At 43.8% G+C, this 9,805-nt stretch overlaps 1 pseudogene across 1 annotated transcript; it reads right to left on the bottom strand.

Annotated features, from left to right (window-relative positions):
* Positions 1-241: 241 nt before the first annotated feature.
* LOC311143568 (SLIT and NTRK-like protein 5) lies at positions 242-4,401 on the bottom strand (annotated as a pseudogene). Its single transcript has 2 exons — positions 4,369-4,401; positions 242-2,889 (listed from the first exon to the last, which is right to left on the bottom strand). The product of its transcript is annotated as an SLIT and NTRK-like protein 5 (transcript).
* Positions 4,402-9,805: the final 5,404 nt, after the last annotated feature.

Here is a 9,805-nt window from a genome sequence, read left to right as displayed (position 1 = left end):
TTACATAGTTGTTGGCACAGAGATTGGATAACCTAAAAAACAATGTTTCTCAAAGCAAGACTGTAATTGATCAAGAATAAACAAGCTAACAGAATAACTATTGCTTTATGCTGTTAAGGGAAACCTCTGCATGTCTGTATAGTTTCAAAAGGTAGAAATCAGCCCTGCTAAAATCCACTCAGTGTGCCAATGCAAAAAACATAGCAATTATTCAACCAGTCAAGGAAGAAAATCAAGTCATTCAAAACTGGGTGAATGTGGTACGTTTCTCAAGAACTTCAAGGTAGTCGGGATCACTATGAAGCTTGGCTTTCAGTTCCCAGTACTCGCTCCTGTTAGGCTCAACATAAACAGCACTCGGTGCTGTGCAATACAATATTGTCTGTTGTATTCTTTCTGGGTGCATGTATTGATGTCTGACATTGAAGTCTGAGTTATACTGATTTGATGAATGGGCAGTATGCCTGCATGGTAAAGTATTGCTGTAGGATGACGGCTTGTCTGGGTCTAGGACATCGTCTTGTAAGGGGGGGTGTTTGTTGAGTGGAGTGCTAACACTGTACTCAGAGCTTATTGCGTTACTACCTGCCTCTTCTTCTGAGTGATTATTCAGAAATGCCACATTCAACTGATCAAAGTCTCTGTACCCATCCACTGATTTGTTCTCCATTGGCCTATAGAATGTTGGGACTGTATTTTTATACGTTTGCTCAGTGGGAGGGGGGATGTACTCATATACATGCCCTGCAGAAGTCCTGACTTTTGGAATGGATCCCTTTTTGTAAAGACCGTACTCCATGTTCAGCGAACTAATGCACGCGTTCATGGAGTTACTCTGCTCATTTAGTGTCTTTTGACGTCTCCTCGTCACAGCCGCAAACAGTCCTGCAGCGACAAACACTGAAACTATGAAGATCAGGAGCAGGGAAAGGATCACAACAGACAGAGGAACACTGTTGATCTGTGTGTCATAATCCAAGGATGTTTCTATGGTGATAGTGCTGCCGGGGACGGATTCTTCCGAGGGTGGGATCATGGAGGCAAGGATATCAGAGTTATTAGGGCAGAAATTAGTTGTCTTAATGTATCGCATATCCTCCCCAAACAGTCTCTTAGGGGAGCCACAGATGACATTGTCTACAACCGTGCCGGTGCTGAGCTGTTCCAACCACATCTTCATCTTCATGATGGAGCAGCGGCAGTCCCAGGGGTTCTCGAACAAGTCTACCTGCACCAGTGATGTCAGCTGACCCAACACGCCACTGACAGGCAGATTGCGGAGGTGATTATTACGAAGATTTAGTCTGGACAATGTCAACCCATTAAAGATTCCTCCGGGTAAGGTCTTCAGGAGGTTGTTATTTAGGAAGAGCAGCTGAAGGTTGGGGACATGCTGAAAGGTGTCTGAAACAATTTCTCTAATGATGTTGTATTCTAAATATAGGAACTGCAGACTTTCTAATCCAAAGAACATATCGACTGTGAGGCGGTCTATCAAATTCCCATTCAAGTACAGCCTGCGTAAGTGTGTCAAATTCCCAAAGGCTCTGTCGTATATGTGAGTGATCAGATTGTTGCCAAGGTGAAGCAAATCTAATCCAGTCAATTCGACGAAATCTGATCTCCGCACCAAAGGGATAAAATTCCCCGTGAGATACATCTTTTTGGGATTGTAGGGTTTGGGAATTAAGTCAGAGATGCGCTCAATCTTTCTCTCTTGGCAGTTAACATTCAGACCGAGGTCTGAAATTTGGAGATTGCAAGTACAGGCAGTAGGACAGTCCAAAGGCACAGGGGATTTGGTTTGATATGAAACTATTTGACCGTAGTTTTGCGGTTTATTGGAGGGGATGCGAGATGTGGGTTTTGACTTTAACTTGCCTGACAGGCGAGGTCCCTTGGTGGGCCTTGACGAGGACCGTAAGATGGCAGAGGACGTGAACGGGGCTGTGACTGAGGCTGGTGTGGTTCTAAAGTATGCATCAGTGCTTTGATGTGCCTGGGGACGCATCTCATACTCTGCAATAGCTCTCCTGGGGCACAGTTCCTGTTTAGAGACTTCATCAAGATCTCTCCCATGAAGCCGGAATGGAAACTCACAGACCACATCACCCACTAAAGCGGTGTAGGATATGCTCTCGAGCCAAGCCTTCAGTGCGATCAGCTCACAAGAGCAGTTCCAGGGGTTCTCCTCTAGTTGTAATTCCACAACGCTGTCCATGTGTTCCAAAAGACCCGAATAAGGGAGCAGTTTCAGTTGATTCCCCCTCAGGTCAAGGTGAGTCAAAGGGACATATTGGAAAATGTTAGTGGGGAGAGTGGAAATTAAGTTGTCATTTAAAATCAGGACCTCCAGATGACGCAGTTTGCTGAAGGCTTTTGGCTCGACATGGGTGATGGAATTGTAGTCTAGCTGAAGATATTCCAGACTTTCAAGGCCGACAAACAAATCTTCCGTCAAGGCATCGATTTTGTTACTGTTGAGATGTAATCTTTTTAATCCCTGTAGTCCATTAAAAGCTCCTGATTCAACATTGGATATGTCATTGTTGCCCAGATGCAATATTGTAAGCCCATTGTATTCAACAAAGTCGTTGGCGGAGAGCCTCTTCAAAAGGTTCCCTGTGAGTAGTAAATGATATGTTGTGAAGTACACGGGGCTAACTTCAGAGATATGGACTATTCCTCTACTTTCACACTCCACAGTTAGTATCCCCTCTTTCTCCTCACAGGCACACAATCTTCGACATGTCTCTCCATAATTGTCAAACATCTCAACGACGCCCACTGATGTAGCCAGCAACAATACGATTACAATCCAGTGGTTCATTGTCCTGTGTCGATGGGCCAAACTCACACTTTTGTGCTGCCGAAGTATTGCACTGTCATCTAGAAGAAGAAGACATCCAGGTCATACGACTAAACATGCTTAAACAACTCATGAGTCCTCAAACAGCCTGTAATTATAATATGCTCAGGAATAGCACCTGCCCAAGGGTAACTTCTGGCTACCACAGAATGACCCAAACTAACTGAACTAGAAAAGAGCAGGATTCTTAATGAAAACCTTGACATTAATTAAACTCCAGTAACACCAGTCAGTACCATACCATTTACATGAATAATGAACAAGGGCATAGCAACAGTCCATACTTCAGCCCAGTTGTGAAAACATTCATTATTAAATTATTATTATTAAATGTTTTATCAAATTATTATTATTATTATTATCAAAATAAGGAAAACATGACATATGCAATCAAATAGCCTTGATGTTCAAAAGCCATAATCAAAATAATGTATACACTTATCTAAAAAATATGATGGCTATCGTCACAGAAACGTAGCTTCAGCATCCAATGCAAACATTCCCATGTCATATCTACATAGTATAATCATATTTAGACATTCTTACCTCACTCACTGGTAAATATTAACGTTCCTTGTTAGGTAGGACAGCGTATGCTCCATTGTATGACTTACTAATGTTCTAAGATGCCTATTTGTTATGAACACGTTTGCCTCACTAACGCACCTAAGAGGATGAAAAGAAATGCTGATCAACCATAACTGCCAAATGCCTTTCTCTTTTCATGACGCGCTGTGCCAGGGGAGACAAAGCTATGCCTGGTAACAAAGTTGCTTATTCGGTCTCCCTGGATGAATTGCTCTCTCTCTCTCTCTCTCTCTCTCTCTCTCTATTGCGCTCTCTCTCTCTCTCTCTCTCTCTCTCTCTCTCTCTCTCTCTCTCTCTATTGCTCTCTCTCACTCTCTCTCTCTCTCTCTCTCACTCTCTCTCTCTCTCTCTCTCTCTCTCTCTCTCTCTCTCTCTCTCTCTCTCTCTCTCTCTCTCTCTCTCTCTCTATTGCTCTCTCTCTCTCTCTCACTCTCTCACTCTCTCTCTCTCTCTCTCCCTCTCTCACTCTCTCTCTCTCTCTCTCTCTCTCTCTCTCTCTCTCTCTCTCTCTCTCTCTCTCACACACACACGAATCCTGTAAAAATCCTTGATCGCACCTGCAATAACTGCCGTTTGTTGGGTGTTACCCTGACTACTACAATTACCATGAATATAAAAAGGAATCCTCGGTTGACCTGTCACTGCACTCAACTTTTAGACTGTACACAGATACACCTCCCTGGCATTTCTTAGCAAATAGCCGGCAATTTGGCCCCTTCAACCAATGAGCTACTATCAAGGGGGCATAGGATACGACCATATGACGATAAATCTAACGACAATAAGCACATCGAATTCTAACATTTTGCAAGTGTCCTCCATTCACCCGCGAAAGTCTGTGAAATGTCACGTCATTTACGTTACGTAATGCAATACAGACGAAAAGATAGACTATTAAATGGACATCTTACCCAGTTACACCTCCAAAAGTCGCGACACTGCATGGATACGGATACTGTCCAAACGTGATCAATAATTCATTGGCTTGCAAGTGTTTCGTGTCCTCGAAAGATGGAGAGTGAATGCGTTACCATGTTTCACACCCTGAGCGGTAAAACTGAGGACCGTCATTATCTAGCAGGGAAACCGCGATTACGGAACGAAATTATGTCATTAGCACACTGACAAATGATGCTACATTTAACTTTTCACATGAAAATAATCACATTCGGTACATTTCTCTGAGGTACCTAGCCCTCGTCTCCACACCCAAATACCAGAACGTTAGAAAGAATACACCCATCAGACTCCACTGCTATAAAAATGGTATGACTTGCATTGCAATGTAGCTCACGAATTCTATTTTGAGGATTTCAACTTGAACAAGTGTTGACCATGTGACAGTGATTCACAACTCTAAATTATTAGGCCTTTTGCTTTGTGTTAATGTAGCCTACTATTACTAGGGCAGGCTTGTGTTTAAATAGCTTAGTTAACACCGCCAAAAGCCTCCTAAAGTGTCCCTGCTGTTGACAACCAGCCCTTGAATGACTGTCACTATTTCCCTTCCTCACTGTATTCATCCAGGTTGAGCAGTGCACTAGTTTATGCAGTCTTTCCTTCACATTCATAATACCATCCGATGCATGAAATATACAATTTCACCCTTGTCATGCATGGGATATAGACTGAGAGATGAGAATTCAGGTCTTTGAACTCAACTGTTGCAACATCCAGCCAAATAACTGATAGAAATGGGTCAGAATGGAATGGGGGATATTTTGATAGTCTGCCTTTACAGCCAATGCCTGTTTATAGATTTGTCCCCCACACATTAGATGTGCCTAGTCATCTGCCCTGTGGCAGCATACTGTTTACACGTTAACATTTTTTGATAATTTTATCAAAGCCAACATCAATTTTTGCCTGGATTATTCATCATTGGTAGTTACTACTGGTGCAGTGCATCAACTTAGTTTCACCCTGAACCTTGGTTTTTTATGAACACAGACCATGTTACAGGCAGCTAGAATATAATAATATCCATGTGTTACTAATAGTCCTTCCTTGTTATTCAAGTATCTAACATTTTAATAACTACCATGTGTATGTTATATGTAACAGAAGGTGTAGAAAAGTGCTGTGACACCCTTCTGAAGCTTGTGTTTGTTTGCTGTCAGTCATGTGGAAACATCTTTATTTTTTTATTTTTTATTTTTTTTAACTTTATTTTTTAAACGAACAAACAAATATCAACAAACAAAAGAGGAAATAGTCACATGCAAACAAACATACATACAAACATTTTACATTGCCAGGAATCCTAAACAAACAAATCATATTCATTAATAATACAACAAGTTTGAATTTCCTTTTTTGTTTTTCATTTTAGTTCAAGTAGTGCCGTATTTTTTAACTTCATGTATAAAGTGAAAAAAAGATAGGTTTTGGTGGCTATCCTTCAAACATTGCATGTCTGTCATGACTTTCACATGAGAAGAAAGCAGCCAGGCAACACAACCTAAGGCAGATTTCATCCTGTATTTTAAAACCAGTATAAAATAAATGTATTGTGATGCATCATAATCTGGGTCTGGCCGATGTGTAATAACATTTGTGTTTCTGTGGGCTTCAGGGAATTTGTACTCAGTGCAATATTGAGGAGGGCTCTTAGCATGAACAGAACCCCCCATCATCACTCTACAATCTGTGTGAATACATTACCATTGATGTTTGTTGCAACATGATAAGCAAACCATTAGCTTGATTTATAGCATGCATTAATGTGGTGTTTACAGCTGTCAACACGCCATTTTGAATTACTTTGATTTTAATATTCATTATTACACGTGTGTGTGTGTGTGTCCGTGTCCTCGCGCACCACTGTGTGTGTGTGTGTCCGTGTCCTCGCACACCACTGTGTGTGTGTGTGTGTGTTGGTTTTGTCTTTCCTTTGAGGCGGACACTACACAGATAAATCATGTACATCTCCGATGGGGAAGGGAAAACATGCACCATACCACACTAGGCACCATGAGGCACGGCTCGAGACAGATTTAATATCTTATCACGTCTTCCATGACCCTGAGCGCACTCTGTACCTCTGTACTGCTAATACACAGTAAAGCAGACACACACAAATGACTTCTGAAAGTGATCGATGACTCACAATCAGGAAGAGTAGCTGCGGCTTTCGCAAACAGCCAATGGGGGATCCTAATAAAAATACCAAATACCAATGAGGGCTCACATGGTCTGAGATCCACAAACCGAGCTTCCGTGGAAAATCACGTGGAGCATAAGAAAGTCCCCAGCATCGTATGATAGTGAACGCTGTATGCCAGTGATGTAGGCTCATTTGCCATAGACTGCTCTCCAAGTAGGGTTCCTATGAGAAACATAACCAAATAGAGACCACATAGAGAGCTTGCAGTAATGATTAATTTGTTCCAAACAGATGTGTGACGTAAGCTTTTGATAACGATAACACATCAACAAAAAGAATGTGTAGTTCAAAGCAAAGCTCTGATATGAATACCAAAGGCAATATTTAGTATATTCTTGGAGTCTTTGGCTACAGCATGGTGTGTTTAGTAAATCTTTCAATTGGCAGTGTAAACTGATGATTGACGTCTCAGAGGGCATACGTAAGAGGTTTCTTTGATTGAGGAGTGTAAGTTGTGCGCAGTTTGTTACCCAACACAGTCAGAAAAGATGACTCAGCCCACATAAAGCAACTCCAAAGTTTTTGGCACTGGCTCCCCCACAGCAAGTTTGTAAATATGAACTCCAAGTTTCATATCTCACTATGGAACAGGAAGAGCTGCCAGTGGGGGTATGAATTGTGCTGGTGTAACGTGACAAACAACACCTATAGGCCTATCCCCCAGTGTCTAGCCTCATGGAACAAGACAGCACAATGCACTCATGTAAACATCAACCATCCCTTAGGGGACCTACTGGATGGCAGGACTTTAGCTCTCTACACGCAGGTAAGTACCTCTATGAGGACTATGTACAAGGACTATTTTAGTCTGTTAAATAAATTAACACTGCCATGTTAACCTGAGGATGGAGAGAGCATGTTAAACACTGCCAGGTCAACCTGAGGATGGAGAGAGCATGCTAAACACTGCCAGGTTAACCTGAGGATGGAGAGAGCATGTTAAACACTGCCAGGTTAACCTGAGGATGGAGAGAGCATGTTAAACACTGCCAGGTTAACCTGAGGATGGAGAGAGCATGTTAAACACTGCCAGGTTAACCTGAGGATGGAGAGAGCATGTTAAACACTGCCAGGTTAACCTGAGGATGGAGAGAGCATGTTAAACACTGCCAGGTTAACCTGAGGGTGGAGAGAGCATGTTAAACACTGCCAGGTTAACCTGAGGATGGAGAGAGCATGTTTAACACTGGTTAGGGTTAGGGTTACATCAGCTGTGGTAGATGACTCAGAGAACTAGTTATGATATACAACAGTGCCCTCTGCTGATGTGTTATTTATTGATATACAAATACAGTCGGACAGACACAGACACACAGACACAGACATACAGACAGACAGACAGACAGATGGACAGACAGGCAGGCATACAGACAGACACAGACAGACAGATGGACAGACAGATGGACAGACAGGGAGACAGACAGATGGACAGACAATCAGAAAGGCAGACAGACAGAAAGGCAGGCAGGTAGACAGACATATGGACAGACAGACAGACAGACAAACAGATGGACAGACAGACAGATGGACAGACAGACAGGCAGACAAATGGACAGACAGAAAGACAGATGGATAAACAGACAGACAGGTAGACAGACAGATGGACAAACAGACAGAAAGGCAGAAAGGCAGACAGACAGACAGATGGACAGACAGACAGACAGACAGACAGACAGACAGACAGACAGACAGACAGACAGACAGACAGACAGACAGACAGACAGACAGACAGGCAGATAGACAGGCAGGCTAGCTAACCAACAACTGTAACGATGTATTTGACAGACAACAAGTGCTCATTGTTCAAATTTATATATGTTTTCAATAAACATTGGAGACTAAATACACTGCTCAAAAAAATTAAGGGAACACTTAAACAACACAATGTAACTCCAAGTCAATCACACTTCTGTGAAATCAAACTGTCCACTTAGGAAGCAACACTGATTGACAATAAATGTCACATGCTGTTGTGCAAATGGAATAGACAACAGGTGGAAATTATAGGCAATTAGCAAGACACCCTCAATAAAGGACTGGTTTTGCAGGTGGTGACCTAGACCATTTCTCAGTTCCTATGCTTCCTGGCTGATGTTTTGGTCACTTTGAATGCTGGCGGTGCTTTCACTCTAGTGGTAGCATGAGACGGAGTCTACAACCCACACAAGTGGCTCAGGTAGTGCAGCTCATCCAGGATGGCACATCAATGCGAGCTGTGGCAAGAAGGTTTGCTGTGTCTGTCAGCGTAGTGTCCAGAGCATGGAGGCGCTACCAGGAGACAGGCCAGTACATCAGGAGACGTGGAGGAGGCCGTAGGAGGGCAACAACCCAGCAGCAGGACTGCTACCTCCGCCTTTGTGCAAGGAGGAGCAGGAGGAGCACTGCCAGAGCCCTGCAAAATGACCTCCAGCAGGCCACAAATGTGCATGTGTCTGCTCAAACGGTCAGAAACAGACTCCATGAGGGTGGTATGAGGGCCCGACGTCCACAGGTGGGGGTTGTGCTTACAGCCCAACACCGTGCAGGACGTTTGGCATTTGCCAGAGAACACCAAGATTGGCAAATTCGCCACTGGCGCCCTGTGCTCTTCACAGATGACAGCAGGTTTACACTGAGCACATGTGACAGACGTGACAGAGTCTGGAGACGCCGTGGAGAACGTTCTGCTGCCTACAACATCCTCCAGCATGACCGGTTTGGCGGTGGGTCAGTCATGGTGTGGGGTGGCATTTATTTGGGGGGGCTGCACAGCCCTCCATGTGCTCGCCAGAGGTAGCCTGACTGCCATTAGGTACTGAGATTAAATCCTCAGACCCCTTGTGAGACCATATGCTGGTGCGGTTGGCCCTGGGTTCCTCCTAATGCAAGACAATACTAGACCTCATGTGGCTGGAGTGTGTCAGCAGTTCCTGCAAGAGGAAGGCATTGATGCTATGGACTGGCCCGCCCGTTCCCCAGACCTGAATCCAATTGAGCACATCTGGGACATCATGTCTCGCTCCATCCACCAACGCCACGTTGCACCACAGACTGTCCAGGAGTTGGCGGATGCTTTAGTCCAGGTCTGGGAGGAGATCCCTAAGGAGACCATCCGCCACCTCATCAGGAGCATGCCCAGGCGTTGTAGGGAGGTCATACAGGCACGTGGAGGCCACACACACTACTGAGCCTAATTTTGACTT

Source organism: Coregonus lavaretus (assembly GCF_964263955.1).
Source record: "Coregonus lavaretus genome assembly, chromosome: 16".
NCBI lineage: Eukaryota > Metazoa > Chordata > Actinopteri > Salmoniformes > Salmonidae > Coregonus > Coregonus lavaretus.
Note: the sequence above shows the minus strand (reverse complement) of the source record. Positions and strands in the feature narration are given on the sequence as shown.